Source organism: Schistocerca piceifrons, chromosome X (assembly GCF_021461385.2).
Source record: "Schistocerca piceifrons isolate TAMUIC-IGC-003096 chromosome X, iqSchPice1.1, whole genome shotgun sequence".
NCBI classification, from domain to species: domain Eukaryota; kingdom Metazoa; phylum Arthropoda; class Insecta; order Orthoptera; family Acrididae; genus Schistocerca; species Schistocerca piceifrons.
Window position 1 is genome coordinate 412,360,821 of NC_060149.1, and position 13,495 is coordinate 412,374,315.

At 36.4% G+C, this 13,495-nt stretch overlaps 1 protein-coding gene across 1 annotated transcript in view; it reads right to left on the reverse strand.

The window, feature by feature from the left end:
* Positions 1 to 13,495, reverse strand: part of LOC124723145 (protein unc-79 homolog) — an 868,025-nt gene that overhangs the window by 518,261 nt on the left and 336,269 nt on the right. The gene's annotated exons all lie outside the window — the stretch shown is intronic.

Below are 13,495 nucleotides of genomic sequence, written 5' to 3' on the forward strand. Positions count from 1 at the left end.
ATAGATGTCAACGTATGACTGAGACCATGTATAGTAAGCTACATGCTTTTCTTTCTCTGGTGTCAATTCCTGCATACTATGAACATGATATACCTCAAATTTTATATTTCAAACGCTTTGTGAGCATTGTCATAAGAAATCTGAGATTGGCCTGATAATCCCTCCGAACTTTTTGGAAGCCAATGCAGCATCATATTCTTCACCTCAGGTAGTTTAACATCATTAAAATGGCTGGCTTCATGTTCCTCTTCATGTCTGAAACTGCCCATGCATTCCTGGGCATGGACAATTAACCTTGGTATTGTTGAATTGTTTGGCGCAGTGTTATCTGGACATTTCCCAGAGAATGTGTCTACAACACGTGCATACAAACAACCGGTAAAGTACTGTTGAACTGTTGAACAATGAAAAGCTGTTGCTCTTGAAAAATGACATGTTTACCAAGTAACGAACAGCACAATACTACAATTGTCATGGGACTACTACCCAGTACATTGTAATCTTCATTTATTGCTAATAATACCTGTAGTGCTACCTTGAGGTGTCTCATCACACGAATGCTATGCAATTCCTATTTACACAAACACTTATTTTCATACGCATGAATTTCTGATTGCATTGGATATAAAGGGTGTGAACCATGTCAGATGTTGAATGATCACTGTGAAGGACATAGAGATTCTCTGTAGTTGTGTGAGACAGCAATATCAGCACCTGACAGAATTTTGAAGGGTGTCTCCATTTGGCTCGCTGAATGAATTGTGCAATATCCAGATTTTAGAGACATCTGGATGTGACAGAGGCCTAATATTGCATTGCGTGGGAGTGTGATTGCAGGAAAACATTTTGTCAAGGTTCTGGTTGACCAAATTTGATCATCACAAGGAAGGTTCACACCTTGCACATCGTACACCAGGCACATTGTAACCCCTTCACACCTGTGCCTGCCATCTGAAAACAAGTAATGGAGTCTCTGCAAAATTCTGTTTCATCCTGCACCATTCGTCTGAGATTATGCACAAATTTTAAAGTAATGTAATGAAAAAATTATTCCCTGAATTCAAAATGTTTATAAAACGTATCAGAGCTTCATCCTTGGAGTTTGTCATCTGCTTGCATCAGTTTGGCACAATTAATCATAGACAAGTAGCATACACACATGCGAGTCAATATCAGAGAGACCAAATCCATCTATGTGATGTTTTATTATTTCTGGGTATCGTATTTGTATTTGCTTCTGCAGAATAATTAAAAATATAGGCCAAGGCAGTATTATATTGAAAGACTGCAGCAAGCAGTCTATAAGATTAGAGTCACCTGGGCACTGCAGCAAGTAGTGCCTAGGTGACTTATGTTATAGATGGAGGTGACAAGCAATTGCTGGTAAGTGTGTTGCAGCTCATAAGATATGGCTTGGAAGTTGAATACTATTCACTAATATCACCAGACAGAGATAGAGGCATGTTCTTGGTCTTCATATACATTTTCCTAACATCACCTGACTTGAGCAGTAGGAATTAACAGATAAGTGAGACATTCATTTTAACTGACCAATTCAGCTCCTGTATTCTGTTGGTGAAAACTGATGCAAGTTCTGTTCATCTGCTCCCCCTGCCATTGCATGAGACTCAACGTACACATCCATGAAACTGAGTTTCTGGGATAGCTTGCGTCTTGGAGATCATGTTCCTTGCAAATGTCAAAACAACAGAGAGATAGAAAACTTACTGAATAATGGATAGTAATCACATTTTTTACTTAGTAATCACACTTTTGCCTCCTGACTCAGCACTGTGGCAAACTATGAAGACTTGTAGCTTAGCCATTGATGCTGCTCTGCCACACCTGCCACCTTCATCATCATCATCATCATCATCATAGCTATCAACATTGTGGTGAGCTCCTTTGTAACTGAAATATGTAAGTCTGACAAATATATATTTCACTATTAACACTCCAATAACTCATATATGCACCAGATGGAGGGAGATAAAAGAGTTGAAATTTGACACATGGGGGAGGGGGGTAAGTAATCTTCTGCTTACACAATATATCATTACAATATGTTTCTTATCTATGAATTAATGTCAGACATAATTTTTCTCATTCATTGCTACAGAATTTGCAAGCAGCAGTCAAGAATCTGTGGACGGCAGTGGAGAATCTGCAGTCTAGCACACTCCTCCGCCTGACTGAGCAGCAGAAAATCTGCAAGCAGCCATGGCAGTTGAGAATCCACACAAGGAGAAGACTACCTTGTTAGGCTGAACTGTGTGGACCTCATCACTGCCATTATCATTGTTATCATTGCCACCATTCCTTGTCGGCATCAAACTGATACTAAGTAAAGTAGTACTTGATATAATTATAAATGATGTGTGAGCCACCTACAAAGGACGTGAAAATCAATTATGACAGTCTAGAATGGGTTAGTGTGGATGCAGCTTTTAAAAATCAAATATGTACTGGCATAATAGGCAACCATGATGGGTTCAAGGATCCCAAACCATTTCTTACTGCATGCCTCCCAGCTTTTAACAACAGAGTGTGGGAGCAGAATTGACCACTTAATATGAACATCTCACTTATTTGTTAATTCCTACTGCTCAAGCCAGGTGAAGATAGGGAAATGTAAATGAAGACCAAGAACATGCCTCTATCACTGTCTGATGATATCAGTGAATGGTATTCAACCAACATCAAAGACTAACTTTTGGAAAAACTGAAAACTTTCCAGGTTCAAGTTTCCAGATGGGCATTAAAAGAAATCATGAAATTTTTCACTAACATTAATATAAATAAGCGATTTTATTGGGGAATGCACAGAAAACTGGACAATGCATCTAATTATATTCCTTATTCTGATGTATTTAACTTTGCTAATATATCGTTTCCTAATGAATTGAATCGTGTAGGAATATTTGAGAGAAACAATGTAAATATATCTGTTACTAAATCTTGAGTACTCTCAGCATAAGTGGATGTTACAGGATGGACAGAAGAGGAAAACAAAGAAGAAAAGTTTACAGTGCTTCTGGTGTATTTTTTGAAACATGATAAATGTGAGAAGCATCTCATTCCCTTAATGCTTCCTGCAGCAAACACAGAAATTTACCATTTCTGCTAGATTAGAAACCTTTCAAAACTAGCACGTAATATTATTACTGCTCATCAGCATCAAATTGAAAAATATGAATGCTGTTTATGATCTTTTTATTCTAAAGACATGCTGGCTGCACATTTGGTTGATTGTTCACAGTTAAAACTGGTCAGAAGTATCATGCTCCAAGCAGAAAATCAGTTCATAAAATCTAAGTCATGATTAAAGCTACTAGTTGTCACATAAGCAGACACTGAATTCTTACTGAAACTGGGGGTTAGTACAAAAATTGTGCATAAACCATGTAGTTTAGCTTTTTATGTGCACTGCAGTTACAGCGATGAATATGCAGGTTTTCAACTGTACTGAAGTGCAGATTACACGGAATGGTTTAGCAAACAGCTGTATTTGTTTGCTGATCGAATACAAAATTACTTGTTGCACAGTAATGAGATAATTATTAGTGCCAAAAGGGGACAGGCATTTCAAAGAACGCTTCAAGCAAATAAGTGTGAAATACAGTGACCAGCATTTTAAAGTCAGATTTTATAGAACCACACATGAGAGCTGCAGTTTAAATTCAGGACTGTTTTAACAAAATTCAACAAACGCCATTTTTTTTTCAAAATGTGTTACTTAACAGATTCTGATACTTTAATATGAGCCTCACACAATGGCTAAAAGAAAGTATAACAAAACTTAATATTTTCTGTTTTACAAGCAGCCTGAATGTAGCAACTTTCACAAAACTGAACATCTTCATTTTTCAAGATTCTACAAAACTACCCCTTGAATTTTAGAGCATTAAATTTAAAATTTAAGTTTAATAGCATTGGTGTTCAAATGTTTTTATTGTCAGGCAATCATGTGACATCTGCTTATCAAATGTTTGTTGGACAACAATGCATACTGTCCCATTTAATTCTCTTTCTTGTTCAGACACTGTTTTACTACAAGATTAGTAGCTGTTGTAGTATGCTCTTATTAGGACATTAGAAGATTCAGAATATTCTGAAACAATTCAGGTACTGAAAAGTGCAAGATAAATATCAAAACAGTGAGAACTTCATGACTATACCCTCAAATGAATATCTGAATACAATTTGTAACTATATTGAAAGAACAAAGGAAACAACAAGCAAAACAGGCTGTTTGTGTCTCAATGAACTTTTTCATTTTAGGGACAACATGTATATTAATAAAACAAAAGCTGACCAAGATAATTCCATACTATGGTTACTGTAGGCAAATTGGACTTTTGCTGGCCAATAAATATGCACAATGTGAAACTAATTTTAATCAACATTGGGCATCCCACATAAAACTTAAATGAGTTTGCAATGATTTGTGATTAGTGTTAAACTTTTGCAGACCAAAAAACCATGAAGTATTAGTACTTTTTTCAGTTTTTCACTTATAATGCTAAAACAGTACATCCTGTAGAAAATTTCCAAAACACCCTAATGATAGAGCATGAAATTTTGCGTAGAATTACCTACCAATTTTTACCAGTTTGGGCAAAAAGTGAGTGACATTCATATTCCAATGCCTGTAACTTAACTCATGAAAGTTATAGAGCATCAGTTTCTGCATAAAAACAGCTCCTAAATTTGAAATTCACTCACTCATTTGCAAAGATACAAATAAAAATGTAAAAGTATTTGTAGCTCTAAAGAAGAAAAACACATGAAAACATGGACATCTTGAGTTTTGTAAAAATTTGTAATTTCTATCTTTTTTCTGAATAAAGGAGATTAGTGATGAACTTAAATTATTCTTTCATGAACCACTATCTACATAAGAACAGTATGACAGTTTCGAAATTTATTAAATCCATGATATTGAGGACAATTAAAAAGTACCTCTCCTGTAACATTCTGTATCTTGCATTTATTGATTTTTGTTAAAACGGTCCTCAATTATAGACTTAATTTTATGGTGCCTGTTAAGTTACACAGTTTACCAAATTATGATATGCGTTTTATTATCATGAACATTACAGTAATGACTGAATCGAAGAAACAATTAAAATTCTTAGGAATATGTGTTAATAGAAGGTCTGTACACTGTGAACACTCTCAAGGCACGGAACTGACTGACTGTTTTATACACATGTGTACTTACTACTGAGTGGGTCCACAGCTTGTGGTCGTGCGGAAGCGTTCTCGCTTCCCACACCCGGGTTCCCGGGTTCGATTCCCGGTGTGGTCAGGGATTTTCTCTGCCTCGTGATGAATGGGTGTTGTGTGATGTCCTTAGGTTAGTTAGGTTTAAGTAGTTCTAAGTTCTAGGGGACTGATGGCCATAGATGTTAAGTCCCATAGTGCACAGAGCCATTTGAACCATTTGAACTACTGAGTGGTCAGTGCGACAGACTGTCAATCCTAAGGGCCCAGATCGATTCCCGGCTGGGTCAGAGATTTTCACCACTCAGGGTCTGGGTGTTGTGTTGTCCTAATCATCATCATTTCATCCCCATCGATGTGCAAGTCGCCAAAGTGGCGTCAAATCGAAAGACTTGCACCAGGCGAGCGGTCTACCGGACGGGAGGCCCTCGTCACACGACATTATTATTATTATTATTATTATTATTATTATTATTATTACTGAGAGTCCTCTCAACACTGTCAATACCACTGATGGAAATGTACCATATTCCAACATGCCTCCTTCTATTTATATCACAATCAAATTACAGTCTACAGTTCTCGAAATTTTACAAATTTATTCTTGCTCAGAGATCTAGTAAAAATGTCTGCTACATTGTTTTCTGAATTTATTTTACAAATATCTATAATTCCATTCCTATAATATTCATTCACAAAATGGTAGTGTACTTCCATATACTTTGAAATTTTAGTAAATTTACCCTATCTAGCAATACTGACTGCCCCTGAGTTGTCTTCATATACATGAACAAGTTCATCAGACTTCACATCGGAAATATTTAAAATATCCAGAATTAACTTAATCTCAGTGACATCTTCTGACAATATTACCTACTCAGCAAAAATAGAAGATTTTGTAACACTTCCTCATTTCTTAGATTTCCAAATAATCTAATTAAATAGCTTGATGTAGACTTATAATCTAAACAATCACCTGTCAAATCCACATCTACAAAACACTCTAAGAGATCAATATTTTCAGTCCTTCCATGTGTTAACTTCAAACCTCTTATTTGGTACAAATATTTCAGTACTTGCAAAGTGTACTTAAAGTGGGTGTAATTGTAACAATTTTGAAACTTACTCAAATAGTTTACCCTCTAGGTTATATCTGACTGTGTTCCTGAGCTGATGTAGAGGAGAGAATCTTCCAAGTTCCTGTACTTAATATAATGACTTGCATCTTGTGTTGGTGCTGATTTTAAGTTAACTTCCATTAGTGTATTGTAAAAATTGTAGTGCTCAATATTATGTTACTTAGCTTGAGACTCAATCTAGCTTTCCTGGCTAAGAGTCATTACATTCTTTACATAATTATAGTCAATATTTAACCTTAAGAGAATTCTTTATTTCATCTAACTATTTCATTTTAAATCAGTTGGACAACAGAGTTTAATTTCTTAAGTTTCCCTTTACTTTCAAGAAAGATTAGCATCTAAAATAATCATACCATGCTTGAGGACTTTCTCTCAGAGCAAATAATAGCCTAAAAAACTTAAAACTCTGCCTGTTTGATCTTCGTATTCTGGGGGTTGCTTTACATGAATTTCTGAGAAAACTTTTCCTTTTAGAAATTCAGTATGTACAACCATTTGTTTTACAATTAAGCCCTTTTGACAGCAATATAACAACAAAAGTTTAAATGTGCATCACAGCAACTAATGAATAAATATCATTCACATTTTTTTTCTGTTCTCTAATCTCAATTTACAGATTTCAGTATCTGATTTCTTTGTAAAAACACACTTTACATTAAGAACACTTACATTTACTAGTTGAGTTACAAATATAAGGATTTTATTTTTATTAAAATTTTCAGTTTTTTCATCCATTGCTTATTTCCAAGGTTCTGACTCATTATTAGTCATCACCTCCTCATAATTTCTAGTCTCTGAGCACTAAACAATTTTACGGAAGTGAAGTTATTCATGAGAAAATCTTTATATCTTTGGACCCACTTGTTGACCTTCTCAACTCACATACTTGTTTATCATTGCTTGAACTCCCTTCAGTACATGTTTCTCCCACTTCCTCATTGACAGATTCACTGTCTATGCTTTTGCACTCAGAATCACTCCATGTTTGCGCCCTTAATCAGGGTCCTTTAGATCAATAAACCTGATATTCCCTTCTGCAAAATCAACATGTCTGGCAATGATAACTCTATTGTTAATCAGTATTCTGTATCCAACTTCACTCTAGCTTATCAACATTCCCAAGTCTACTTTACAATCCCAGTCTGACTTTCTCAAATGTTCTGGTAAACATACAAATATCCTATTTCCATACAACTTTAAATGTTTAAAATCAGGTTTCCTCAGAAACAAAATCTCATAAGAAGTTATACTTTCAACAGTAATTGCTAAAGTTCTGTTTTTAAGTTACATAGCTGTGAAAACTGCTTGAGGCCAAACTCTTCTGTCTACTCTCACTTCAGCTAACAAGCATCATGACATATCAATAACTGATATGTTGTATCTTACAGCTCCACCATTTAATTCAAGTACATAGGGAGGAAACATATTTGAAGTCATTCTTTGCCATCTTATAAACTGATAAACTTCTGAATTTAAATATTCTTTACTACTGTCACATTTCAATATCTTCATAATTTTACTGATTAATGTTTCAGTTTCACTGACATATTCCACAAATCAATCACAAACTTGTGTTTTAAATTTTATAGTGAAAACTCTAGCTGCTTTACTATAATCATCAATTAAAAGTAGGAAAATAATTTTCTTCAAGCAAACTGTGAGATGAGTGAGACCAATTTAAATCTGTATGATTAACCACCACCGTTTCTTTCACTTTGCTTCTGTTGTTTTCAAAAGGTAAATTGTGCATTTCATTTTCAATATGACATTTACATTCATAACATCTGATTCTAATTTTGTTGGCATTCATCTGCTAACTGATGTTTACACAACATAATCAAACTGTTAAAATATACATATTCCAGTGTATAATGCCACTTCTCCTTTAGTGACATATTATCCTCACTAGTCACACTATTTAAATTAATCTCTTTGTTATAAAGTCTATTAGTCTTTTTATACAGCCTATCTTCTTTCAAAACAATTACAATTAAATTATTGTATTTAGCATAGAGATATAGCTGATAGATTCTGTGTTTTCTGTTATTTTAACATAACTAATCAAATTCTTGCTCATGTCCTTTACATGAAATGCATTTTTAATTTCAGTTGGAATCATGTAATCATAAACTAGAAAATAACTAATTATATTTCCTGTTTCTATAGCTTGCAAAAGTTTGCCATCTTCATTTTTTCATTCACAGGCTCATTTAAATTTATGCACTCAGAAAAATAATTTTCATTATTAACAACATGATCTGTTCAATCACTATTCAATAACCAATTAATCTGTGTGTTCAAAATATCCACGGGTGTACTGCCGGTCTACTGTGTCCAACGGGCACAATATTTTGGCAATCATACATGTCGCCATCATCAGGTGAACTGATGGACTGAGCTCCTGTGAACGTGCTGGCATGGAGATCCGTACGCTATGGCTGCTCAGAGGGAACTGGGTTTGGTTGCAGCGGCGGCTGATTTAAATACCCTCTGCCCACAGCGTGCTCCCTCTGCTGTCCGCGCCCCTCGGCACGGTCGCATGGTGCAACAGATTGCAACGGCGTCTGAGATGAAGTCGGAGTGATGGCTCTGTCCACCGTGGTCATCACAACTATACGTTTGCTCAAATTACTCTTGATTAACCCAATCGCTGGTTCCCAAGCGTTGCTAAGATTATAGCCACAGTCACGGTTTATGAGGTCATCATTGGTGCGAATTTCAATGGCCTCTCTAACAACGCTGTCCCAGTATCTCGACATCTGTACCAGAATCCTCGTGCATTCATACTCCATAGCGTGATTTTCTGTCAAACAATATTCACCGACTGCCGACTTGCTTGGATACATCAGTTGATTGTGCCTCTGGTGTTCACGGCATCGATCCTCGACGGTACACATCGTCTGACCAATATAAGACTTGCCACATTGACACGGAATCTGTTACACACCGGCTTTCCTCAAACCGAGGTCATCTTTGGCGCTCCCCACAAGTGCACGAGTTTTATTTGGAGGACAAAACACAGTTCTGACCTGGTGTTTCTTCAAAATGTGGGCGATTTTCCCTGAGAGTGCACCTGTATATGGAATAAATGCAGTGCCTACCTCCTCCCTCGTGATTTCATCCATCTCGACAGGATGTGCTGTAGTGGCAGATTCTATGTGCTCTCCGCCCAACCACATTTTCTGGAAGTACTATTCTTTGAGGGAGTTTATCACTGCCAGCAATGCTTCTTGAATCCTCTATAGAATGTCGAACTGACAGCCTTTGAACTTGAGTTTCAGTTTTGAGACTAGCGCGAAGTCACAAGGTGCCAAATCTGGCGAGTACAGTGGGTGGATGCAACCAGCATGTTGTTTTTTTACCAAAAAGTTCCTGGTGTACAAGGCTGTGTGACAGGGCATGTTGTCATGATGCAGCAGCCAGTTCCCTTGATGCCAAAGTTCGGGCCATCGTCACTGCATATTTTCACGGAGCTGTCAGAAAGCATACAGCAGTACGCAGAATTCACTGTTTGGTTGGGTAGGATGAATTCGTTGTGCACAATTCGCTTGGTATCAAAGAAAATGATGATCATGCTCTTCACTTTGTAACTTTGCTCTTCACCTGTCTAACTTTTTTGGGTCTTGGAGGGCCCAGGCTCTTCCACTGAGTCGATTGTTGCTCTCTCTCTGGGTCATAACCATAAATCCAGCTCTCATCGCTGGTGATAACCCGTGACAATAAGGTTGGATTATCCGATGCAGTATCACGAAGGTACGTGCACACTTCTGTTCATGGATCCATCATAAAATCACCACACACCAAACACAGAGTATTACAGAAATCACTGTGGACACACAGCATGTTCTCCCAGCTGAATGCCACTTCGCACACTGACTCATCAGATATGAAGCTCTCGCCACCTAACAGTGCAAAGCTGTACTACTCCTACTTTGCAGATGGCTGCACCAGTCATGAATATTTTGGATTCCACCTCGTAGAGCACATTTTGAAAGGGGATCTTGAGTACCCAGAAAATTGACATGGACTCCATTCTGATCTATCATTCAATCTGGAGAATACTGTAACAATGCCTAGCATTAACAAGCTGGGCATTCCAAAGAATCTCAAATTATGTGATTTATTACAGAGATTTAAAGCTATGTCCAAGCAATACTCTCAGTCCATGTAAAATTCACTGGATATTGTCATTCCTTCAATCAGCCTGCATGAAAATGTATATTGGCATTAATGCTGAGAAATGCAATAATGCAAAGAATAATTTTGAAAAGAAAAAAAATCAGTTTAATGAATAACAGTTTTTTGAGCACAACTATTCAAAAATTGTTAAAATAAGTGATGAGGAACTAGTGACAAAGCTAGACACTGCTTGCAGATTTTCATTATGGCTATATGTTGAAGAAATTTAAGCCAAAAATTGTTAAAATGTGTCACACAGACACTGATCGTTTCATAGATCATGTAACCACCTCAAATATTTATGATTTTATTAAAAGTAATTTGCATAGTTGGTTTGACATTTTGACTTGCCCTGGTAATAGCATTCATAACATCCCATGTGTCACTAACACTACAGAATTCATAGGATAGAGAGCAACAATGTATGCTCTCAAAACTGAGGTGCTACTTGTAATGTGTAGAGCAAAAGGGGCAAAATCATTATCAAGTAAGAAACTTGGCATTGATGATTATCAGGAATGTTTGTTACATGATACTGAAAAATCAACATTGGAGTATATAATATGAGGAAAGCTGCGAAGTGTTTCAACCATAAAGCACAGCAAATTGGCTCTTTTGACTAATAATGGTAAATGTTGCATACTTTATGGTCAAGTGAGCACATTAGCATGAGGTCACTGCCATCTGAAGAAAGATGATGATGATTGATTTAATTGTAAATGCCTCTCAAACAGGTAAATAATGTAAATATCTGTAAAAAGTATAAATATCTGTAAAAAATGTGAATAATATAAATACATGAAAATGTAAAGATCAATACCAACTTTCTGACTTATGATTTTCCATGGAAATTTGGTGATCCCTCATAATTGCTCAGATAGTGGAAAATATTGAATATAACTACACTGCATTAAAAACTTTTCACAATAAGTTTTATATGTAGCATATCTTTTTGTTTTACTTTTTGCTTTCCATCACATTCGGTCTGCAGTTTTTGATTCATTCAGTGGTAGTGAGTTCACACACATAAACCCCCCCACCCGCTCATGCTCTCTCTCTCTCTCTCTCTCTCTCTCTCTCACTCTCTCTCTCTCTCTCTCTCTCTCTCTCTCTCTGTCCATGTCACAGCAAGTGGCCCTGCACTGATGCCCATAAAATGCATGCATGTATGTGTGTGTGTGAGTGTGAGTGTGTGTGTATCTGTGTGTGTGTGTGTGTGTGTGTGTGTGTGTGTGTGTGTGTGTGTGTGTGTGTGTGTGGTAACAATAAAGCAAAAGTACTTATATTTTTTTCTGAACATGGTGCAAAGAGTTCAGGTATTTTTTTTAAAATTTAGTCACATCACATTTAATGATGAGGCAGAGGTGGAAAGATATGAAGTTTACTGAGGTGTACAAATCAAAGAAATATGTTGTGCACACATCTATGTGAAATGAAATTTAATCAAAAGGCAGAGAGGTAGGGAAAATATTTTAATTTTAATGATGGGACAGTATTGACAGTAATCTATTACAATATGGCTGAACAATTTGTTACACTCTTGAAGCAATTTGTTACAGTTCTGGGGTAATTTGTTGCAATTTTAGGAAAATCGTTATGGTTTCAGGGCAATTTGTTGCAATTTGGGGGCAAGATGTTGCAGTCTGGGGGAAAGCTAACATATATTTGGGCAAGCTCATACAGTTTAGGGCAAGTCAACACAATTTAGAGCAAACTGATACAGTTTTAGGAACAATTTGTTACAGTTTGTGGGGAAAGGGGCAGGTTGATACAGTTTTGAGACAATCTATTATTGTTTTGTGGCAATTTCTTACAATTTTGCTGACCAGCATTCTCCACTGACCATCATACTCCAATGGCCATCAGTCTCCACTGACCACCATTCTCCACTGACCTCCAGTCTCTGCAGACCCTCATTTTTTTCTCTTAACAATCATACTCCATTCGGTATCATTCCCCATTGACAATTACAGTCAGTCAGCTAATGTTCCATAAATCACTTGCAGGAGTCTTTTACTGCAATGGTGTGGAATGAGTCAGTTTATAAAATATGCATAAATGGTAATTGTTAATGGAAATGAATGTATTATTTTTTAGTTATACTCAACCCACAACACTTAAAACTTATTTTTTTATAATTTTTTAAATTTTTTACGGGATACTAGTTTTCAAAAAGGAATTTGTTCATGAAGTAGAAGGAGTTTTCCAGGATAAATGATTTTATGTTAGATTTAAAACTTCTTGATTGACTGTCATTCTCTATTGAAATCATTCTCTCCATTGATCATCATTCTCCACTGAACATCATTCTCCATCAAGCATCACTCTCTCCACTGACCATCAATCTCCATTAAGCACCATTCTCCATTGACCTCACAGTTAGTTCGTTAATGATCCAGAGACTTTTGGAGGACACCTTTACTGCAATGATATGGAATGAGTCAGTTTATGAAATATGTAAAAATCTTTAGTGTTAATACAAGTGATCATTTTATTTTTTTAGTCCTATACAAGACACTACACTTAAAAATTGTTTTTTTTTATTTTTTTATTTTTTAAGGCCTGACAGGTTTTAAACAGAAATTCATGCAAGCAATACAGGGAATTGTCAAGGAGAAATGATTTTATGTTAGAGTTAAAACTTCTCCATTGACCAAGATGCAAAGGAATTAAAGATTAGCTGCCAGTGGGCGTTGACTTATAACAATGGGGCAAGTTGGAAGATTTGTGCTGGACTGGCATTAGGGCCCTACTAATGTAGCATGACAGCAGAATAGACAGTTAGAATTAGTCATTGTACTAAACTGTAACCCATATGTGAACAGTACACTGTTCCTGGATCCATTCACAGATTTTTGAGCCACACTGAGCATTTACATGAAGGAACTGCAACCAGTGGGTTGCTGAGCACACAGAGCAACTTTTCTAAGCTGAAAATGAACAGTTGCAGG